We start from the raw sequence: 25,257 nt of genomic DNA on the forward strand, positions 1-25,257 counted from the left end.
TGTCTAATTTTGAACTCCACACTGCCCACCTCCCCCACCCCCATCCCCCCCGCAATTTGCTGTACTTTTGGAAAAGGATGAGATTACCATCTTATTATGTGAAAATAAGAATTGTGCCAGAAAAGAGGACAAGGCCACACTTTTTACAAACCTTTTCAGTCATTTCTGTGGCTGTCAAATACAGAGGGAGAATTCAGCATGGGGAGGACTCAGGAATTTTAACCACGGTTATGCAGAATGAATGGGATAGTTTTCCTGTCAACAATTTAATGATGTTGTCCATATTTCTGGTGATTTTAAAATTAACCCAGGCTTGACTTCTGGCCACCATTACTTTTACTAGCACAGCTTATATATATATACACTTTACTAGCATTTGCAGAACATGGATTTTGTCATAGCCAGCCTAGAAGTGGAGCCTGAAAAGTGTGACAGAGAACACCCAGAAAAAGATTTACTACAGAATAAGGTACCAGTGTGTGGAATATCATCTGCAGCTGCTGTTTGGCAAACTACATGGGCTGGTTATGCAAAGCATTTTGGGTAGCTTTATAGATATAAATAGCAATAATATGTTTATTACTGAAACCTATGAAGAATAATGACTTGAGCACCTCCCCAGGGTATTTTTTCTCAAGGGGTCATCTTGAAACAAATCACAAAAATACATACTTGCCCCTAAAGATCTAAATATGCATTCTGATCATTGATAAACATAGAAAAAAATTTGCACAGATTACAGGTTGAGAATTTAAAATGACAGCCCAAAGACGGGGTTTCCAGATATGGCAGCACAACTTTGGAGATATACAATGCTTTTCGGTGCTTTCTCTTACTCTTTGAATTTAAAAATAACAGCTGAGCTAAAAGTACATATTTCCTGTCAGAATTGCCACTAGAAACACTAGGAATACAGAAGTAAATAGGTGACTACTAATTACATCATAAAAGGAAATTAAACTTCGCAAAGCTAAAGAGAATCTCTGTCAGAAATGGATAGATACAGTCGTACCAACATTTGTTTTGAACTTTGCATAGAAGTAACAGCCACACATATTGTCATGTGTGGCACTGGAATGATTCTTCCTATAGCATTCAGGATACACAGTCTGAAAAACACAAAAAGGCTAGTTTGGAACTGTAAAAAATTAAGTTCTATCCCAGAATATCCTTTTTTTTTTCTTCATGGCAAAAGGATTGATGCACCAACAGAAGACATGAAAGCCACATCAGTCAACACAATGCATCCCTGATATACTCTGTTTCATCACTTCAAGCATTCAACAGCCCAATGGCAATCTGTGTGGATATACTAAGCCCAATATGATTCATGTCTGTTTGATTATGGTGGATTCTCATTCTGGATCACCCAAAGAACTCTATGAATTCTGGTTTCTTCTGCTCAAATGGTGGATCTCTTATGGCTTATTTCTAAGGATGGCAGACTCTGGGCAAATTGTCCAATGGAGGAAACTCCACCCAATCTATATATGAAGACTATCAATCATTTGTCAGAAGAAAAAAATGTCAAGCATGTCACATCCACTCATTTGCACTTTTCAAAAGGAGATTAGTGGAAAGATTTATTCAGACATTCAAACAAGCAGGCCTTGATATCACTTCAGCGAAAGATAGCTTACAGGATTGCAAACTTTGTATTGGTCTGTACAATGGCAGTGCGCGTTGCCGTAAGTCACATACTGGGGATGCTGTATATTCATAAAAAGAAAAAGAACTTGTGAAGAAAGTGGCCACAAATAGACAAGTACAATGGAAGCAAGAAACTATAGCGATAACTTACAGAATTAATTGTAATCTGAAATAACTACATAGGGATAACATGAGTCAGAAATAGCCATTCAGAGAGAAGGCATTTAAAACAGCTTCTGTGCATGTATTTAACTTGATGCACCAGAATAAGCACACACATTGAATGTAATTAGCAGTCAGACGTTCAGACTGAACAAAATGACTTGTGAAAATCCACCATTTCTGCTACAAGTGTCCTAAAATTAAAGGGCAGAAAATGTTGCTAAGAAAATTACCATGGAAAGCTTATACCTTGTTTGAGATACAGTTGTGTTGACTAAAATCCATCTTTGTAAGAATGATGTCATTAACACGTCTCATCTTTAATTAGTAGCGTTTTGTACATAAGTTATTATAGATTTAACTGTAAAACTTTTATATTCTGATTTTCCTGTTATATTGAATAATGAGAAGCATGTAGTGCCTAGGAGTTGAATATTACTCTGAGTACTTAGAAGTCCTTCCTCCCTGCCCTCTGTAGCCACCGAAATAATGCCAGCGTGGACAGATTCTGACATGTCCAGATATGGCTGGGAGCCACAGGTTACAGAAACCTGCAGCCAGCCTTCCAATGACAGCAGCCTTCTCTGAATTTTCCCTGGTAATTCCCTGCCAGCCCTTCTCCTCCATCCTACCAAAAAGTAGTTAGGGAGACACAGAAGCCAGCAGATCTCCCCTTAAGGACCCTAGCTGGTCCTCACAGGAGGGCAGGGAGCAACAAAAGCTGCTCATTTGGGTCCATTCCCTTGATTTTTCCCTGGATCTAAGAGCAGGGGAGGAAAAATGGGGAAAGGAAAATGCAGAATGATTCTTTTGCCGCTCTTATCTACAACTTGTCCTTAAGTCAGAGCAAGGGAGATGGTGACCTGCTGGAACTGGGGCTACCCCATAGCAGATAGGCTCATAGGCAGTTGTTTGGAGACAAGACTTAATGACTGGGTGGGAGCCTTTCTTAGGAAGTTCAGAGCAACACTACAGAAACGTCTACATGCTCGTGAGCAAGAGGAGTACAGAAATCAGAAGGCAGACCCAAACCTATGATGTAAGCCTCAAGAAAAAACCCTCTCTCAGACCTTGGTGATGTTTCAGATGATACTTTAGTTTCTGAGAATGGCATACTTGGCATGGTTAGTACTTCCATCACGTGTAAGCTCATCTGTCTGGAAATCCTCTGTTCAAGTATGCATCTCCCATAGGTTTAGCATGTTAGAGGAAAACCAACACGTAACATGGTGATGAGACCAATGAAAAGGCGGAACTGAAGGCAATGAGGTCTAATGGGGAGAGGTAAGGACATGAACAACATGAAAGAGAATGCTCAAAAGGTACAGCAAAACTAAACCAAGTAGTAAAATCTGGTATTGTCAGTCATCTAAGCTCTATTATTTTACTCTGCTGTTCCAAATCCATGCAAATTTTCTCTAAAATAAATTTTTGAGAGTTTGAAAATTTCAGTGAAAGAATATTTGCCAAGTTGTCTACCTTTTTGCTTCTTTTCTGCCTGTTTGGCTGTGACATAACTCATGCCATTTTCCCACCTTTCAAAAGCGCCACAAAGAGCTCTTTGCCGTAGTAAAGCCCTAGCACTTTCTTTTAAAACCAGTTGTGGACTTAGTGTAACATCTTACCACATGGCAAAATTATTTATTCTCAGGAATAAATTAGAAATTATTGCAACTCCACATTTCATCACACTGTTAAACAAATTGATTTTTGTTTGCAATTTAATTTTCAGTAATTTATAGGGGTTTGCCCTTTGTTCTCCAAAGCTCACGGATCTAAGTAGCAAATACTGTCTTTAAAGAACAGGATGTAACCATACAATTCTGAGGGTAAGCCACCATGCTTTCTTCCACAGCATTATTTTAAATTCTCAAATTCTCTTTAAATTCTCATGTATGTAGACAAACTAAAACCAATGTCTGTATCTCATGTTAACTTAAACTACATTAAAGGACACACAATCATATGAGAGAAAATTTAACTATAAATATTAACATTCTCCAGGAACATATCCCAAATAACATGTTCCCAAGAACATCTAGAGCAGTTAAGTTGAGTTGTTCTTTGAAACTACTTTGTTTTTCAAACATTAAGTTATTACTCATAAACGTTATAAAAGCTTGTCCACTAAACCTCTAAAAATTTTCATTTTCCTTAAATTCTTATCCTCTTCCCCCAGACCAAACAGGTGACTCGGTTTCCTGCTCTACAGAGCAAGAATTGCATGAGACAAAATGGAAACAAATTTAAGATTTTATCTGTGCTACTGTAATTATGTTTCTACAGGGTTCAAAACAAGTTACAGCTGTATATAAGCCCTCTTCTAAGAAAAGTTTTCAACAAAAAAAAAAGTTCCCACCCTTGCTATTACCAATGTTGCTGAATTGGCAGTGGTAACGTAAGAAAAGGCTTCAACAGCTTGCTTTATTTAAACCCCTGCATCAGTAAAACTTCCTCAGCATGTGATTGATAATTGTTCCCCAGCAGGGCAGTGGAGCAGGACTGATTACCAAGGGGATTAAAATTCCAGAAACTCTCTGAAGTGTGTCTCCGAGGTCTTCTCTTCAGTCTCTGCTGCACAGCTGATATTAACAGTGACGGGATTTAAATTTAGCTATTTTTAGCCAATGTTTCCTGGCATGATCAGCATCTAAGGCCTTACTGGAACCCCTTCAGAAAAGCGTCTGACTTCTATCCAAGGCATAACACAGCTGCAATTCAGGAATGTACCTGAGTATAGCATAGCTTGCTGGCTACAGCTGGAAGGAAAGTAGTCACAGAGCACTACATCATTCTTGTGAGCCGAGCACGGGCCTGATTCAGACAGCCCAAACAGCTTGCCCCACTTTGCATTCCGGCTTCAATTCTTTAGTCCAAGTAATTTTAATACCTTGTAAGTACATCAGTTCCTTCATTGATAAAATTAAAATTTTTATATTGATCAGTTAATATAAGATCTTGGTATTATTTTTTACTTTTCTTTTTGGTTTTTTGTTTGTTTGTTTAATTCTAAGTATGTGTATAAGTTCTATTTTATCTGGGGATGGGGGCTTTTTCTTTGCTTTTATATCAGGGTCTGTATGAAGAGAGGAATGAAACACTGATGAGCCAAACTGGATTGATCATTGACTTTCTTTAAATTTGATTGTGTCAAAGAAAGTATATAAAAAGCAATTATTCTTAACTGGCTATGAATCATGCTCCCTGTAGAACTCTGCTGAAGAACTGCTAAGACATCCACACTCATAAATTAATCAGGCTGGAGACCATTCTTATTACTGTCTAATTTATAAGTATAGGCTAGACATCTGTTTGAAAACAATTCACAAATTATTTGGTCAAATGCTGACTCGGTGCTTTTTTTCTGCTTGAAACAAAGGGAGATGGGATAATGTTAAAAGTTAATAAATTTTCTCATTATAATCCGATATTCAGAAGAAGCAGTATAGTTGTGGGCTTCTCTCAAGCTATTTGACCAAAACTGAGGAATAGTTCACCATAACTGGCTCAAGATAGGTATGTGCATGTCAAAACCTCTATGACCAGACAAAAACTATTCTGTAGCTAACTGAATTTGTTTGCACAAGCTCAATCTACCTACACACCAACAACACTGCTTAAAGAAATTTAAGCTCCACTATAACCAATTGGATGCAAAAGCTCACTCTCGACTTCAGTAAAGTAGATCAGTTGAGTATTTGGCTCACTATTTGGCATGTATAATGTGAAATCATCCATGTGCAAACAGACAAATCGTGCCCACGGGTTGTAACAAAAAATTTTACTCAACTGATCTCTAGGTGATCTGGATCTGAAGGTCCCATAACATGACAGAGCACCAAGTAACCGAGCTGTACGTGTCACAGCCTTTGTGGCACTCAGTTTTGCCAAATGTAAGATTTGGGAAGACAATCTAGTTGTGATAAGTACAGCAGTAATGGAGTTTCAGAAAGGAAACAGAAAGGAGAAAAGGTAGCAAATAGTTAATGAAATCAATTCATCTGAAGTTATAAAGTGTGACACTTTTGGAAATGTTGAAATTATAGAGACATACAGAAACCAACCACTCATCACAAATGAAGAATTTTGTATTTGTCTTTTTTTCCCCCCCAAAGGAAACTTGAAGCCTTAAAAGAAGGAAATACCAACAGGACACTATTACTGAAGCTGGCAATGTCTAACACATTCTCCTCTTGGGCATTTTACTTGATACCTCTAAAAGTCAAATGCCAATATGAGACAGAAACTTCTATCCCTCCTGCACAGCAGACATGTCTGAAGAAGTGATGAGGCCTGGAGCAGTAAGTGAATGGAAGCAGTGCCTGTTGTCAGCTAGTACTCTTTCACACAGCATTACTAAAATAGCTGAAGATTATTGAGTGCAACTGCTCTTACATCTCAAGAAAAGAAATTCAAGTCACTAAATCATAAAGTGCCCGTTGTACTGCACAAAATCAGGAATTTTTAACTCTGTGTATGACTGGTGTTCCGAAGAAATCGGTGAGGAGATACAATAGGGGTATCTGTGGCATTTTAGGAATCAGGGAGAGCTTTTTCTGTTCTGCTAGGCTGAGGTGCCATTGTCAATGGTGTCTCAGACACAGTGTCGTAAAGAAACAAGGAAGAGCAAATGTAACTGATGGTTAGTGACTTTGCATATGTTTTGTATACCACTTGCTTTTTGTGCATGTGAGTAATCTCATTACCAGCGTAAGTCCTTGCAAGAACGGAACACAGACAGATTGTTTGACAGACAATGTCACAAGAAATTTTACTTTAGCTTTAAAATAGGAAGACACATGACTTTTCTCTGCCTTGTATTTTAACTTCCCTTTCAAAGATCTTTTCATCACATTTTGGAAGTTTTCTAAAAGGAATCTGGCTCTTTCTTGCTCACCAAAAATTTATGTTACTTAAGTAATTTCTTTTAAAATCAATAGCAAACAGTGCAGCTGCACACATGTTGAGAGCTGTGCTTAGTTTACCATCATCTTTTTTTTTCAAGGCATCTTTACTCAGACAATAATTATGTGTTTAATGACATTTCATACCGGTTTTGTTAATCAAAAATGCCTTTCCTCCCTTGGAATCTGTGCTTGCTTTCTTGATCCCAATGTGAAGTCTAGGCACAACTGCTGTATCAAAATCATTTTTATAGCAAGAAGCTGTAGCGCCCAGCAGCACAATAATTTTTTTCTTCAGAAGGATGAGGTAATAGAGAAGTGGCAAAAGAGTCTACAGGAGCAAATACTGAAATCAGTAGTGAAACAAATGCTTCAATATGGCAATTTAAAGCCAATATTTGTGGGATGGCAGTGTGTCACTGATTCATATATTTTTCTTTTGTATATTCGGATTTCCAAGTCAGAAGAAAGCAAGTAAAATTTTTTACCCATAGAATCACAGAGTAATTAAAGTTCCTTTACCCTTTCTTCACATGTCAAATTCTCCACTCCTCTAATCATCTCAGTAACTTTCCATTGGACCTTCTCCAGTTTTTCAACATCCGTCCTGAACTAGGGGGAGCAAAACTGGACACCATAGTCCTGGTGTAGCCTAACAAGTGCTTAGTATGTTGGAATAAGAACATCCCTTGATCCACTGGCTGTACTCTTGCTAATGCAGCTCAGGACATGTTTTGCATTTGCGGTTTCAAGGGCACGCTGCTGGCTTGTGCCCAGCTTGCTGCTCTCCAGGACTCCCAGGGACATTGTTCCAGCAGAGCTGCCCCCAGGCATCCAGACTGCAGCCTGTTCAGCTGCTTAGATGTATTCTGTCCCAGGTGCAGGACTTTATGTTTATCTTTGCCACACCTCATGCAGTTCTCGTTGACGCAATATTCCAGCTGCTGAGGGTCTCTCTGAACAGTGGCTATTCCTTCAAAAGTATCTATCTTTTCTCCAGGTTTGGTTGTCATACACCAACTTGGTGAGGGTACAATCCCATCATCCAGGTCTTTTATAAAGGTGCTGCATGGTATTGGACGCACTACTGCCCCCTGAGGAGCTCCACTTGTGACCAGAAACCAATTCAACTTTGGGCCAGTAATTACCCTTTAAGTTCTGCTGTTTAGCAATGTTTCAGGCATCCTATGGTCCACCTCTCCGTTGATATCTTACCGTCTTGTCAACAAGGATGTTGTGGGACACCATGCCAAATACCTTGCTAAAATCAAGGTCATGTTGAAGTTGTTAGTGTTGCACCCTTCTTTGAGAGCAGGCAGCCAGTGTTTTAGGGTTGTCTTGTCTGCCAAACCAGCAGCAGTGCTGTCTTTGGATTAGTGTGGCAAACATGCTCTGCATTATCTTACCTGTTTTATTGCAATTGTAAAGCAAACAAAGCAAAGAAAGATCCTTAGGATTTTTTTTTCTTCCTTTCCAAAATGTGGTCCTCTAAGATATCCTGTTTTCCCATTGTTTAATTTTTCAGCGACCAGTCCCAGAGGCCTCTGCAGGTCTAGGCCTTGTCTTAGAAGAAAGCTGGAATGGGAGCTGTGAGAAAATTCTCACTTGCAAAGTGAAGTGGAGGATTTGGGCCTTTTGCCAGTTCCATGTGGGTATGATGATTTCAAGGCAGTTTGCCATGTTTTTCTGTATAATTTTGTAGCAACAAAAATAGTTTTTGCATTTAAAAATGAAAAAGTGATTTCAAATAGCTTCTCAAAGTCAAGAAAAGAATAAATAAGGCAACACTCAGAAAGTAAATTTATCCTCACAGACATTAAAAACCTGAACCACCATCTATTTCGTTTGGCTGGGCTTCCTGAGCTGTTTTTTGCTCTAACTGTTCTTCAGATCTTGCTGTTAACATGTTCTATGCTCACAGACCTCCAAACAAAGAGGCAGCTACCAGGTCTTGTAACATAAAGGCACATCATCTGTGTTAGCCCATCCTGAAAATTGCTAATGTCTGTAGCAAACACAAGCAGTCACAGCCAGTATCAAGAAGCAATGTAGAAAATTTTCATTCCCTTGCTTCTTTTTTGCAAGTATCCCTCCATATTCTGCTGGTTTACAATTTTTGCCCCATGAGGCTGGAAAGATCCTATCAGAAATACATGCCCCACTTCAGCTCCGCTTTTACATGGGAAATGCACAGTAAGAAGAGCAAAGACAGTAATATGTCACACTTTCTTTTTAAGGTGCAGAGTAGAATCTTTCAATCTGCCTTACATTTATATAAAACTTATCAGAAGTTTCATGATTTTTTTCCAGATCTGTCTTGTTTAATACCCCATAGCATCAACTACAATACTACACATGCTCAGATACAGCCTAGTATGATGATCCCATATGGCATATGGCACAGTTGAAGTAGGATCTGCATAGTAGCATCCTTTCTTATTTCATATGTCAATTTGCCTGAAACATTTGCAGGGAACAGTTAATGGTGCAAGCCACAGCACTTCCATTGCACCAGCACATCTTGGCAAATCCATATCAGAGAGCATTTATCCTGAAATAATGAAGTCTATACGCACAAGTTCACATGTAACTAGTTCCATCCAACTGATACTTGTGTCCAGGATAAAATCTAGGGTGAACTTTTTAGGGATGAATTCCTCTTTGCCTTTTTTTGAATGTCAAGGTCTATTAAAATTTGGTAATTAATTTTCCTCTCACTAACAACAGTTCCACCAGCTTGTCTATATTTTGTCTTTGTTCCTTTGTAAGTAGGGGATGATCAGACCCCTCTGAGTCAGTCATATGCCCAGAAAATGGTCAGAGCAAGACCACATTCCACAATAATTCCTATCATCCACCTCTGCAGCAGCTTCAGTTAAGTGATTTTTAATTACTCTGTCATTTTTCATGTTCAGACAAGAATCTGAATCTATGAAACTTGCTCTTGAGTATTGCCCTAATTTCAGCACAGGCCTACATGTGCCAAGGATACAGAATGAGAGGGAAAATATGCACAGAAAAACCAATGGTATCCTATATCCTTTAAAATACTATTTATTTTGAGGCATGTCAGGTTTCCTGTCAGTGCAGCCTGTGAGTTGCTATTGTTGAGACAACGCTGTTGTGATGGAAATGGCATCCTGAGCTTGACACACTCTACTTCCAAAATGCAAAAAGAAGCTGCCACAATATATTGTGCTTTGGATAGCATTCATTGCATTTGTTTTCTTTGGGTGAAGAATGGGCATTGGCTTTGCAAGTTGCTAAACTCTGTTTTTAATAAGATGCAAGAAAATGAAATATTCTTGCTCATTACACAAAGACTGCACAGGCAGAGGAACACAATAATATCTGCAGGCTCTAATTCAATTAAAAATCTGTGGCGAAAGATATGGAAACATTTTCAAGGATGAAATTTTGAATATTTTTTCCAACTCTATTTTGCTTCATAAGGCAGTTCAGAGACAACCCACATTTTCTCAGGGTCCCCGAGTTCTATGACCGTTAAAGACAGCTCACATAAAATTCCAGGTCACCTCTTGCAGGTTTGTTTTTCACAGCAAAGTTAATTTAGGAATTATAAGTAATGCTCAGATTCTAGCTTGATATAATGCATAGTAAGAAAACCCCTTAACGGTGTGCACTGCTGCTTTTAAGAAATGGATCTCAACTTATTCATGCAAATACAGATCAGCTTCACGGAAGTGCTATTGTTCACAAGCATCTTCCCAGAGACCTCTATCCTTACCACTACCTGCTTAAAAAAAAGCAGAGATATTCTTTTACACAGGACTTCAGGCCAGCTCAGTTTATACTAAGAGCCACAGGATGCGGCCAGAGAAGTCTCCAGTAGCTGGGGCTGCCTGGTACCCGGGGGGAGGCAGCTCCTGCCTCAGCCCTGCGCTAAACTGTGAGAAGCAGCTGAAGCCTTTTGTGTCGCGCTTGGCCTTGCAGAGCGCACCTGCGCCTGGGTCCATGCGGTCACGCTGCCGCAACCAGTGGCTGCCTCAGGCAGTCCTCATCCTTGTGAGGAGGATTAGGGTGTGAAGACATCAAATTCAGGCTTTACCTTTTTATGAAATACCCTTTTCTTTCCTGAGCTACGCTTGTTAAAGTGAGATGGCTTGTTTTCTCCAAGCTCTGGCTGCACTGTGCTGTTGGATATCCTTCCTTTGGGAAAGCCTGGCCATCCACCTATATACATGGTCATTATTAGGCATTGTCACAGTGCTTTAAGAGGCCTTATTCTTCTCACCCTAGGTTAAAAATAATCTCTTTCTTATGCATCTGTCAAGTGTATGTGCAGCACTTAAGCTGTTGCAGTATTTTAGCATTATTTACTACTCAAAAGTCTGTGATCAGTGGCAGCAATTTATCCAATAATTTCCATTTCTTCAAATGTGACAGGGTGCAAATGAAGGTATAGGCTGTGTCCTTGAGCTGGGCCTGAGTATACCTGCAGCAGACTTGTACAGACAGATTGCAGGTCTTCCTCACACTCACTTCTTAAGAATTATCAAATCTTAAAAATAGAAAAAGACTATTTTAAATGTCTTACTAGTTCCAAGTAAATATTTCCAGCATATTTTGTGCACCCAAGATTCTGCTCCTGATTACGCCTCCCAGAATGGCAGAAAAAATTAAGCTAAAATTTGCTTTCGTTGACTTTTAAAAAAACCAAAACACTGGTGCTTGATCTAAATTCATACCTTGGTGTCTATATAAATGATAGTTTCGAACATGCTGCAACAGTGTAGGTTTTTTCAACATATTTATAGCAGTTCATTGCAAATTTCACCGTGTTCAATGAATCCAGCCGACCAGATATTTAAACACTGGTGAAGCAGTCCCTGGAGGATGTTCCACTATTAAAAATATTGGCTTAAGACTGTCCCTTCATTATGAGCAGCATTTCACTGACATGTAGGAAACAGACACATCAACAGTTGTATCAATTTAGATTGCTTACATATGTGTCAAAGACTAAAAAGCACAACACTCTTCCTGACTGAATTCTGGCTTTCTGACTTGAGTTACCACCTTCCCTGATTTTACAAAGACTTATTTTGAGTTCCCTGAAGTCAGTGGGTGGCAGGGTGCTACAGCTTTAATATTTTTCCAAATTAAGGGAAAAGTGTTGGGGGGAAAAAATGACAAAACTGTTTCTGTTAAGAATGCAGAAGGAGAAAGGCACTATAACCAGGGGTTTTCCTTCCATTTATTATATTGAAAGAAAATTAAAAGACCTTATTACATGAGAAGGGCATTGAGAAAGACTAGAACAAGCAGTGATAGTGTAGCAAAATGGATAAATAATCAATAATAAAAAGCAGGCTGCATTTCTCCAGAACTTGTCTCTCGCATGCTGTCTTTGAGTCAGTAAAGCTATTAGTTCTTTCGTTTCTTTCCTAACAGATATTTTTTTTTTTTTTACTGTTTGAGAAAAAAAAATAGCTGAACGTAGGAAGGTAGAAACTAATTGTCTTTCTCTAAGCCAAAAATTTTCTTGAAAACAACAACAAAAACATTGTCTCTGAGAAGACTTTAGAAGAAATATCATCAGTGACCTTTTGCAAAAGCACGGCTAGATTAGAGTAGGATTCCACAGGGACAATGTAATAGCTGATGATTAAGGTAGTTACCACTAAATATGTATCATTTTTACAAAAGGGAAATATATTCCAGGTGCCCTCTGATATAGCAGAACATTTCTGCAAATCAAGTATGAAAGCAAAGCTGTCAAAATAAATGCAATGCTGTATTGCAGGTGCACGTCTCTGAATTTACTGCTCAAGCAGTATGTCCATGCTTAAACAAGATGCTGGACTTTTAAGTGCTCTGAAGAAGGACATCATTGTGCCCTTGACATGAGAGCTGCCCTTGTGAAATGCTTTCCCTGCAAAACATACTCAGTTGCTTCCAGTTCTGTGTAAATGAAGCAGGAGGCAACCAAAAGATACCACCAGGAGGCCTGGGAAGGCTTGGGGGACCCGTGCATTGTGGCCATTGCCAGCGTCCCATGCTTGGGTGAGGTAGTACTTCCCCAGTTTTCTATTATGACTTTTTTAATCTGCTTGTTTTAAGCCTCCCTCCCACCAAGCTCAAGCACGCAGGGCTGTGGAGAAACTAAGAACTACATTGATCAGCTGGTTCCTACAGATTTAGTCCAAATTTTTGTGGATCAACAGGTTCCCAGGCAGAATGCAGTCTACCCTTACAGACGGAATGACTTCCAAAAGAGAAAAGGAGCAGGTGACCTTCAGTATCTCTACTAATCTTACTTCCTACCACCTGCTGGATGAGTGTTTTTATGGGACAGAATAACCTAGTCTCTTTTATTAAGTCCTTTTATCATTCACAATGGTTAAGGTTCACATCCTTTTACAAAGTAGAATTGATTGTATTGTTATATTAGTGTCTTTGAAGAAAAATGCTACTAAAATTGGTAGGTTCACAGCTCAAAGACACTGCAGTGGACAAGAGAATCAGCTCCTCTGTGATCAGTATTCTGATTTAAATTATTCAGTTTGACAACAATTTAGGCTGCTGCTGTGCTGATCAATACCATCTCACTGTTCTCTTTTTCTAATCCCATCTGCTATTTTCATCTTTTGCTCTTAGTTTTCCGCTTGGATTGTAAAGTCCTTGAATTGTGATTGTTGCTTTGTTCTTTGTTTGTAAAGTGCCTAGAGCAATTGAGTCCTGGTCTGTAACTATTGTGCCCAAATGGTGTAATAAATGTGTCACAATTACTACTGATGCTGCAGTTGTTATCATATCCATGACCATACAGGTGATAAATGAATGGCAGTAAAGTAGTAAATTTTCCTTTTTATCACACGATACATCCCACACATCTGCAAAAGTTGTTCTCACTGCCACAGCCATAACTGTTGGAGGGACCCTGCCACTGGGCAGGACGGTAGTTCAAGCTTAACTGAGCCCTTAGAGTTTCTATTGAGGCTGTTAGAAACCTTCTGGCAAAGAAACTCCCTGATAAGCCTGAATTTTTATTAAAGGTATAGCACCAAAAATAGCCACCCTTCACTCATTCCAGTTTTGTTCCATCCTAAAGCAAGATGGATACAGCCTGGGGCCAGAGGGGGGACAGGGCTGTTATAAACCAAAGCACTGTGCCACCAGCCCCTTTGGTGGAAGCAAAAGAAGATTTCACCAAAATCCATCTATCTTTACAAGTATTTTCTCAGCTTTATGAAATCTATTAATCAGGCAACTGTGTATTTTTTTCCTGATTCATTATTAGTAGGTGGCATTTAATGATGAGTATATTTGCCTAAGTATGATGAACTAAAATTTTATCACACCGAGTTAATGAAACAATACTACATACCATTACACACACATCCGTGCACAGACTCTGTAAAAGTCTTTAGAAATGTTTGCAATTCCTACAGCATCAAAATAACTAAGCACCACATGTCAGCTGGTCCTCCTACCCAACCCAAACCTAACCAAGCTCTCCTCCCCAGCATCCAGCCCCTTCCTTCCCAGGCTGGCTTGATGCTACACGTTTATTTTCTCTTCTTCAACAAAATGGCAACCGGAGGTCCTGGGGAAACCAGCTATGGACTCTTAACAGGAGCTGCAACCACTAATGGTGGGGTGGGGAAGGTAATGAACTCTCCTGGAAAAGTAAGGGGGAGGAGCAGCACCCTTTACACCATCTCAGCCTGAGCCTTTCGTGTTCAGTACACTCCTGCAGGGATCTGGCCTGGTCTCTCCTCATTGCCAAGGCAATGTCTGAGGTGGATGGAAGATGCGTAGCAAGCATGATTATTCAAGTTGAAATGCCTGTGAGTTCTCAACCCTTCTTTGTGAGGTTGTCAAAAGTGTATTGGCAATTTTGTACTGACAAAGACAATGCCTTGATGAGCCAAAGTAGCCTTCCTTGCACGCTCTAAAAGTAACATCAAACAGCCACTCCATCAGTCATCAAGTAATGAGGTCAGGTAAATCAGGGAGGCTGGAAAAGGGGATTTAGCCAGAAGAGGAAGAAAGATCTCACCAATTATCCACACCTTCCATAATCCTCTTGTCCCTCAGTCACAAAATTAACAGCCTGGAAACATCTGATGTTGTTCTAGTACTATATAGGGGTTTTGGTAACGTACTGTAAGGATCACTATGGCCAAGGCATATTCTGGAAGAATAATTGCCTCACCGTACTGGTGATTTTCACCACTTTTCCATTTATATAACTGAAAGCTAAGGTCAGTGTTGGTCAACACCTCTATGTTTTGAGATATCCCATATTCAAGAGTTGTGCTTCTGTTAACAAGAGTGGGCACGCTTATGTTCCTATATTTTAAGCCCTCTAAGGAGAAGCGCAGTATGTCCTCTTCCCTAAGGAAATCCTGACAAGATTCTTTATATAGGAAGCTCTTTTTTCATTATTAAATGTACTAAATATATCAAAATGAGTTCTTTTATCTCTAATATAAAAGCGATTACTTCTTTGTGCAGCAGAAGTCCACAGTATTCTTGCAGATGGTTTTGTCACTGGAGTCATGTCAATCCCTTCTTGCCAAACGGTAAAGCCCACTTGTGAGTTAATGATGCATTTGGGGTTTTAATACTCTAGCGACAGAAGGAACTGTAATGAATCTCACTGAACATCATTTCAGGGCATGAACCTGATATTTAGTGGGTTGGAAAAAACTCACCTTCAAGGTTGTCAAACTATGACACTATATTTTGCTCCTTGTGATGCCATACGCTGTCTTTTTTCTTACCTTAGCTCCTCAGGATGTGGTTTCATTTCAGACCGTATCATTGAAGTGTAGCACTCTATCAAAAGATGAACAACATGTGTAGCATTAATTGTTTCCAGATTTCAGCTCAGAATATTAGTCTAAAAATATCCCTGTAGCTGAGGGGTTTATAATGAGCTAAACATGGCCATGCAACAGATTACAGAATGCCATTTTTATTGGCTATATTGGAACTGCAGAAAGATTCGGGCAGGGAGCCAATGAATATACCCAGTTCTTTGATCTAGGCTGGTCAGTCTTGCCTGTGACTTCATGGGAAAGGTTTAGAAGCAACGAAAGAAACTGCATTGGTTTTCTGAACCCCTCCCCCTGCCTTTGAGCTACAGAATGCAATTTTAGGATGTATTGGCACAAGTGTGTTTTTATTGGTTCCTGTAAGCTATAATGTATCCAAGATATGACTGCAGCAACCTGAAAAACAATTAGCATCTGTAAAGCAGTCTGTGACCATGAGTTTACTTCACAAAATGAAGATTTAACGTGCAGCTTCCCCAGAAATCGCTTGTGTTTGGGTCTGGCTTTTCTGTTGTTTTCTTCCTTTATTGATCCCTTCAGGCAGAAAGAAATGGTGAGTTATCTGATTAAAATGTGTGCAAAACTGTAGGGAAATCCTGCACAGCTGCTAACACCACCTGATTTGATGGTAGGAGTACATTCAGCTGGGTGTTGGTCAGAGCTTCTGAGTGATTTTAACAGCTGGTTAAATAATTTAAGAAAGGTCCAAGGTAATGCAAAAGCAACAACAGACTTACAGTGCCGTTTTTTACACAGATGGCAAAGTTTAAATGATAAAACAAGTAAATATTTGTCTAGTTTGTAGAAGCATCCTAGCATACGTACTGCAGGGAATATGGATTTTATTTTTTTTTTCCAAAGGCCACGTTATTTGTTATTTGTGAAATGCTTACTGAGGTTTAATAGATTCTGTTGAAATATTACTCTAACAGCAAGTCAAGTTGAACTGGTGACGTGCTTACAAAGGTTCTGAAAGCACAGGCAAGCACCTCAACACTAACTATTCAGCCTAAAACAAATCTGAAAGCTGTTCAATTTTCTTAGTGTATTTTGATCTACAGAAGGTGACACGGTCTGCAAAAGGCTTGTTTGCATATCTGCCAGTGCATTTGCCAAATGTGTTTTTCCAACTCTATTATTTTGAATTTGCAAATTCATGACAGGAAAAATATTGAAAGAAAAACAGAGCTGAAACTACCCAGCATGTCTTGGTGGGGTGAAAGTTCAAACAAACATAATTTCAAAACAGATTTATAAATTGTTACATATTTTTCAGAAAATGGAGCAAGTTTATAATCTTTTTCACATTCATTTTACAGTGAAACCAATATGGGGTAGGAGGTTATTGTTGTTACAATGTGCACATGACAGATTGCATTCATAATTCAAGCCCATTGCACATAATGCAAATTTTGCTCGGTTTCTTGTGAGCACAGTGAGAGTAGTCCCGAGATGCATTTTGCCTTCTAGTGGTACTACTTAGTATAGAGTACATCTCTATAGGGGAAACATGGGAAGGATTCAGCTATTTCTCTATTCTGAACAACAAAAGAAACATTCTTCCTCTTTTGGACTGAAAGAGAAAGTATGGTAGATTATTAACAGCACACTTCAAATTCTTCCCCTGTCAGTACCAAATGCAAGACACATGTGAAAAGAACACCACACTTTTACACATTTCACAGGACTCAATCTACCCCTATGAATGCACTATTATTTTGTTGAATGAGTACAATGAGATTTATGGCTCCCATACTGCTTAATGGCCTCTTTAGGTTACTCTATTTCAAGGACACATAATGCTCTACAAAAAGTTAGAATTCTTCACATACCTCTTCTGTACTGGGCCTAATTTTGCACTGTTTGTCAACAATCACTCTCCAAAGTCCTCCCACTGTTGATCTAAATGCTCCCAGAATGTCCGTAAAGCCACAGGCAGACATTCATTTTCCAAACCGTTTGCCAGCTGAAAACATTACTGCTCCTTTGCTGCTTGTCTCTGACCTCTGACAGACATTATCCTCCCAGCATCGCTAGCAAAGAAAGGCTGATATAAGGGTTCTGTAATCTCTTCCAGGTGAAACCAGTCAGGGCTGACTTAATCGAGTATGAGCTGGGGCGAATGACATGGTTTGAGACTGATTTGGAAGTGCTCGTGCTATACTGTCCAGCAGCAGGTCAGCGAGGGTTGTGTCGCCAGCTGCAGGGCAGTGGGTATGGGGTCTCAGCCCAGCATCACTAGACACAGATGGCCTATCAAGGCTCCCAGGAAGGCACAGAGGAGTACTGGCTAGGGGGAGGAATAGTCATAGAATGTTCTGGTACGCCCATACCAGGGGATATTTCATTCAGCCCATACAGTGATCTCAGAGTTATAGTACCGTAATAACAACTTAAAAACAAAACTCCACCTTCCCTTTTCAGCTGTCCCATGCTATGATAGAAAAGGCAGTTCTGGGTTTGTTTTTTTGTTTTGTTCTTAAATGCAGAGGTGGTTAAGAGCTCATAAATGATTACCAGATGAAGATTGTTTGTCAGACTTTTACAAGCAATTTGAAAAAATAAACGCACTTATTCCCTTGTGTGTTTGCAAATGATTTACACAAAGGTAGAAAAAGGAAAATGGGTGAATAAATTGCTGGTTGAGGGTTATCATTTGGTGTTACTGATGGCTGTTATTAAAATAGAGGGGGGAATCTGTTATAAAACACCTGTACTTGTAAAAGGGAGTTTCAAAATGAGCAGAAGTCAGTGTGATGGATATTATGAGCACATGATACAGTCAGATAATTGCTAGAACTTCTGTTTGAAGAAGAGCACTAGAGGGGAGGCCATTATGGAAAACATTTCTTTCTAGTGCCCTCTAGACACTGGCATGGTGGTTATGTTTACATTTGCTATTTCAGATTGAGATCATATCATAGATGCTCCCAGATAACAAATAAAAAGCAAACACAGTGATAGAACGAGCAACATCTGTGTATAAAAATACATTTTTCTATAGTGGGGTTTTACAATGCACTCCCAGCTTCAGCTATTCACCAATTACTAAATTTTGCAAACTCAAATCTGAGGGTGAAAACATTTTATGAATTCTAGTAAAAACCAAGTTTGTGACTGTACTGACTTTGTTCGAAAAATCTTGCTTCTCCTTTTTTTCCAGAGATCAAAAATCTATTTGAAAGAAATTGCTAAATAGAATAACATTGCTATTACATTCCTTTAAAATGCTGAAAGTGCCAGAGAGACGGGAAAAGTTGCTGTCTTTTCAGAAAGATTCATACACAATCATTTGGGTTTCTCTTTTCCTTCTCTCCCTGCCTCAATCTACCCACACCCCACCCCCTATATTCTATGTATAGGAAAAATCTGATCTGTTACAAAGCTTATCTTTTTCATGTCAGCTTACACTGTCTGCTATATTGCAAAATGCAGTCAGGTTTCAGATTGAAATAGAAGTGGTTTTAGAAAAAATAGAGCCAATTTACCTGCCCTTTGAGGATCTTAATAACATTAGAAATGTACATGCATCACAGCAATGTCTTGGAAGAGTGATTTTGTTAAAAGACAATCATCAAATAAAGTATGGATTTTCAACAATCAAAGGATGAAAGTGCACTTACCCTTTGTGGCAGGGTTTGCATGTAATAACAAATTTCATCTCAAAGGCCTTGATCCGGCTGCCACTGAAATCAATGGCAAAACTTCCACATACTTTGATGAAGAAAGGAACAGGTCAAAAAAGTTACATACTGATTTAGGACAAAGCACTGTTTTCTGCAGATGTAATACGGTTTATTTTTCTGTGTGTTTTTAACATCAAGTAGTTGAGTTGGGATTAGAGTAGAAAGCCCAGGGGATTCTAGATCTTCATTCCTTTATGGTCTGTAAACATGAATGTCCAAACTTTAATACATTTACACTCATGTCCCATGATACCTGACCCTTCCTTGTTTCGACACCAAGTTATAATAACAGTATGCTGTCACTTTGGTGAAAAATTGCAGCAAAACCTACTGGAATAAATAGTAGTCCTATTATCAAGTGACAGTGGTATTAATGCTGAGGAGCTTGACCCACAGCACATCTGGAGGCAGGAAATCAGATACTGGTCTTGTGTGCCAAACTCCAGCTTGGTTCGTGAACTGCAGTAGGGGCAGAAAGGCAGGACTGGTAGTAGTTCAGAGATGTGAAAATGCCTGTTTGGGTAACATGCCTTTCTGATTTTCCCCACCCTGTTTGAAAGCAGCTCCGTTTCATGGGGCTGTTAGCTGAGGAAAGATTTCTGATCCAGGTATCACTGTTTGCAGGTGCATAAGCTCTGTTCTTCAAAGAGGCAGGCTAGCAATGCCCAGAAATTTTCCACTCCCAGGTTGTACCCAAGGACTTGAGAGCCCTGCAGTACACTTAGGGTAACAGACACTCTGTGAAGTAGGTATGTTGTTTGTTATTGAACAGACCATTCGGCGTGCATCAATTAACATTTTAAGTAATGTTTTATACAGGACTCCAAGGTGAAAAAATAAAAACTTTTTTCTTTTCTTTTCCCTATCAGATAAAGGATTACATGTTTAATAACAGCAATAGGAATCAGAGTTCTGAAAACAGAGCCATCTGAGCTCAGCCCTCTGATGTCAGCTTGGGATTTTCTCCTAGGATGTCTTCCAAGCAATTGGATGGAGGCAGAGTCAAGCACTCGTTCCTCGGCAGAACTGAGCACTTGCTTTAGATATTTTTATTCTCCTAACTTGTTGAAATAACAATTAACAGCACATGAAGCACACGCTAAATCTCCTCCTTTTATTTGATTCCCTATTGTGGTCAGTGGAAATACAAATGTTGCTTTGTCAGGCTTCTCTGGGACACTGAATTCTTTGTAGTGTAGATTCACCATATCTGATCTGGTTTTCCTTACCAAAGAGGTTTTGTTTCATTTTGTATCTGGATGTTTGTTGACTCTATCTTTACATTCTGCATCTTCAAATGTATTCATACTAATTTGAATGGGTTTAAATATGCTCGAAATGAATTATGGCTTGCTGCAGTATTTTGAACGTTCAAAAAAAAAAAGCCATACCAACACATTTGCCTATTACCATTCTTCGTTCATCCTTGCCATTACACAGTAACTTAAAGCGATACAAAATTGTCATGATAGAGGGTGGGATTTCTGAACTGTAAAGCCCCATCATGCATGTCTTTAACTTCATGAGGCTCCATGAGGGTCTTCAATAGACATTTCATACATGCGTGTGTCTAGCACTACTTTGCATAATAGTTATGCATTACTGATTGTGTACAGGTGGGAAAACTGAGATACAAAGACCCTATGCAGCTTTGCAGATCATTTTCAAGCTAATCTGCCTTTTAAGCTGCAGTTTTAGGAGTGTCATTAATGTGATTGCTTTTGCACTACATCTGGTGAGCTCACAGAGATGCCTCAAACAGCTCATTAACATCTCATGTGGGTCTTGGAAGCAGCACAGACTTCAGACTGGTTTCATTTATCCTGCTTTTGAACAGGCAAATTAACCCACACGGAGCCCCTTGCTGTTCAGGTACAGGTCCACATAGCCAACCTGACCTGTGTACCGCTAGCTCAGGAACCTCAGACTGGCTGTGCGGGTTGCCGTGTAAGCACAGGCGGTGTGACAAGGTGGATACCCAGGCCTACAAATGGCCACTGATTTTCAAGTGGCTTTCCCTGTAATAAATAAATGCTGACAAGACTGTCCTCAGATTACATGTGCTCAGCCTCAGCAAACAAAAATATCACACCAGCTTCATATAATAAAATCTGTCGGAGTCTGTAATAACCAAAAATCAATGTTTGTTAATGTCACTGAAGAAGCCTTTACCTAGCCTTTGCCTTGTATTCGCCTGTTACTGGTTTTCAAATTCGATTCTTGTTTGATCTCTAGCAATGCAATTATGAAAAAAAAGTTGAGAGACCTAAAAGTATTCTATACTATTCTAACTGCCAGCCTGTTAACTCTTTTTAAAGCACAGTAAAACTTGTTCAAAGACAAAAAGTTCAGAGTTGGAAACGGGAGTCTGCTTCTTTAAAGCAGTTGTCTCCAAAACCAGACTCACAGGCTCACAACTCACCAAGGTTTTTGTGGATTCATCAATAATGTGATTCCACCCTTCTATGTTCACTATCACACACATAAATTTGCTTCTGTGCATGCCTCATTTTTATGCTAACTGTTCAGAAAACTTCAAAATTACTAGATATGTTATTATGATTTAATTTTTGTGGGCTGGAGTGCCTGTAAGCATTCTGTGTCTGTCTTGTGCAACGATTTTTTTATGTGAGGTAAAAAATGGATGATGTGCAGAATGAATCCTATCTGGCCCTGAAAGAGATACTTAATGTTTCATCCTGTCTTATGATTACTGGCTAGGAAAAAGCCATTATTGATTTAATACTCAAAGCTTTCTATTTCATAGCTGTGTTTTGACATACATTAAGCAGCCCTGCCATGCTAAGTTTATTTACTGGGAACTAAAAATGAGTGTTTTTATTTTTGAAGAGCCTTGTAGTTGGCTAAAAATAAAAACATACCCGGTTTAGATCCAGATCTAATGTCAACTGAATTCCCCACTGACAGGAAATGAGGGAAGGTGACAAGTTTTTCAGATTATACCCTAACTCTGCTGTGGAAAATGATGCAGCAGCCTTCCAGCATTTACTGCAATTAGAACGGAGGTGAGGATCCAGGGGAAATAGAAAGCTGAGTGAGGCCAAGACAATAAACTGAGGTTAAATTGGACAGGACAGGTAATCAGACTGGGCTTGTAGTCTCTGCTGTCCTCCTGGAGTTAGGAGTCTGTCCATAAATAAAACTGTCAGAGCACGATTCTGTAAAGACAGGATGATCAAGGTCAGCTGAGGGACAAAAGATCAGGACTAAGGTGAACAAAGTAAGCCTTTTCCCAACAAATTTCATGCACAAAATGGAATAAATTTTACAAGTGCTGTGTTCACAAGTTCAGTCCAGAATGGAATGTCAATTATTTCACAGGAAGACACATGTTAAAATGTATTTTTAAAAAAACTAACACAGAAGCACATACTTTAACTCTATCATATAAATTTACTACTTATTTTCAAGCATACTGCTGCTGCAAAATGTTGTATTTCATTCACTATGAGCAACAGAAACATGTTTATAAATCAGCAGAAACGACTGTGTTCATAAAAAGGACTGTGAAATCACTCAGCACTTACAGCACTTCATATTTTCAAAGGGCTGCATAGACATGAATAGCCAGATTGTAATTGACCCTAACCTGACTGCAGAATGAGCGATGAAGATTTAGTGCTTTAATAGATAGAAAAAAATGATGGGAGGCTCTGGGTGTGGGTATGAAATGAATTGCATCTTCTTCCCTAGTACATGGACAACCAGAAGAGATCAAATGCAGACAAGAAGCTATGTTCTTTCCATGGCTACAGTATTTCTGTACTTTTTTCTTCTCTGTGAAAAGTAAAGAATATGAAATAATGTGCTAACCTGAGTCACATTTGTAGTCTTGGTGCCCCTACAGGATGAAATACCATAGTAACTCCAGCTAATTAAGAAACAAATGGAAATGAACCAAAGGAATTAGCAGCATATCCAGGAAACCCCATTTCGTCCTGCTTTCTGAATACTCAAGTTGGTTCAAAGAGAAAAGAGAAAAGAGGGGGTCACTGGCATCTTGTGCTACTCCAGTATATCTGTTCACTACAGTCCTCTCTTCTTCAAGCCAGGAAATATGGAGGTAAGATGCAGAATATATTCTAGCATCTCAAAATCAGGTAACATAGTGATAAGGTACCTGTCAGTGGCATCACACCTCTGTTTCACAGTGGTAAGTGCTGGGGAGTGTCTGCACGCACTTCTGCTCCATTCAGTTAGGAATTGGCATTGCGACCGGTGGTCCAGTTTGCTGGAGAAAGGTTGAGAGCCACCGTTATAAAGATGTCTTTGGGTGTCTCAAACTCCTCTAGGAAGCATTAGATGGAAAGAAAGCACACTCCACCACATCTGTGTCTGAGCTCAGAAAAATTAGGTGCATATTACCCCAAAACCTCTAGCTTGCCTTTTACAGGGGCAACGCTGTATTTCTTCTGTTAGAAGCAGGATATACAGTTCTTCTTTGACTTAGGAAGAATATGGTCAGGAGTGTCTGGTGAAGGTGTAATGTTAGATGACACCATATTTGTACAAGAGGTTCATAATTTCTGACAGGCAATGTTCATTCAGTAGAAAGTTTGCCTATAGCTAGCTTTTGTGCAGAGGCTGAGCATGCCTGAGTTAGAAGACCATTGGCATAACTCTCAGAAAAGTTACAGCTCTGTGTGTAATTTTTTCTTGATGGCATGTTCCTAATGTCCATGGGAAAGTCACTCTACCTAGGTGATACTAAAGGATGCTAAATTCTCCTCCCAGGTCTCACACACCTTGCTAAAGTACAATGGGATCAAGGTCACATGTTAAAATATTTGCAATCTGACAGTACCAGAAGGAAAAAAGAAATTATATCTCATCTAACATCTCCAGATCATGAAAATATTACAGTGATTATTGCAACCTACACCACAGTAAAGAAAAGACTGGTTTACCTTCCCCCTTTCCAGCTGTGCTCGGCTGTTCCCTGAATATGTAGGCGCTCTACTTTTCATGTAGTTCTTCTGTGCTTGAAGTTCAAGCTTGTGGCTAATCCACAGTGTATATTTTTCAAATTAAATTACTGTTTTTTCAAAGGGCTGTAAGTGGCCCATGCCATCTGGGTAAGCATTAAACGACTGAGTGCTTGGAAGAACTTCCAGTCTATGCATCTTCCAAAGTCGCTGCATATTAAGAAATTAAGACTTTTTTCTTCCAGCTATGTTTAGTGACTTGAGTTTCTTGGGGAATAAGAGGGGAAGGTAAGATGATGGTAAAATATGATTAGTGAAAATTCCTCATGGTTGAATCATTTTTCTCTGTATCATCAAGGCATAACCAATTTCAAGGCATTCAAGTGATTACACAAGATTTAGAGCAACCCTTCATGCAGCCCTTGAGAACAAGATTTTTAGGTGTTCTTATTGTGGATTTTGGTCTTTCTTGTCATATCTGATGAACAGACTCTGATTCCAAAAGCTTGGTGATTTTTTTTCCAGAGATACCAGTTACCTTAGTACATGATATTACTTCTCCCAAGAGCTCTTGCCTCCAGCTGAATGAGAACACACACTGTGCCCTGATGAGCTGCATGGCAGGCCAAGGTAAAAACTATTCTTTCACCTGCAGGGGACTTTGTCATCTCTTCTTTTCTGGGCCATCATGTGATGGCCTCTGGCTGGCATCAGGTATGTCCATTCTCATGTCCGTGCCACAGACTCCTCAGCCTGGCTTCCAGTATGGCTACTCATGTTCACCAGTTAGCCAGACTTCTCTGTGTGGAAGGCAGAATGCCTCTGATACCTTACATATAGTCCTAGAACATACTGTAGGAAATGTATGTATTAAATGTATACCCTTGAAGGATAGGGAAGTAAAACCTGGCACAATATAACAAAAGCAAGAACAGAGGCTGCCTCTTGGGTACATTATTTGACTGTACAAAGATTATATTCCACCATGCTCTAATTACCCATAACAAAAATATTTTGACAGGTGAAGACTACAGTGATTTTTCTGATCCCTATCTTGAGTTGCTGATGTGAATTGTGTTTTCTGTTCAGTTCCTGGCCTGTT

This window comes from Falco cherrug, chromosome 4 (genome assembly GCF_023634085.1).
Source record: "Falco cherrug isolate bFalChe1 chromosome 4, bFalChe1.pri, whole genome shotgun sequence".
Taxonomy (NCBI): Eukaryota; Metazoa; Chordata; class Aves; order Falconiformes; family Falconidae; genus Falco; species Falco cherrug.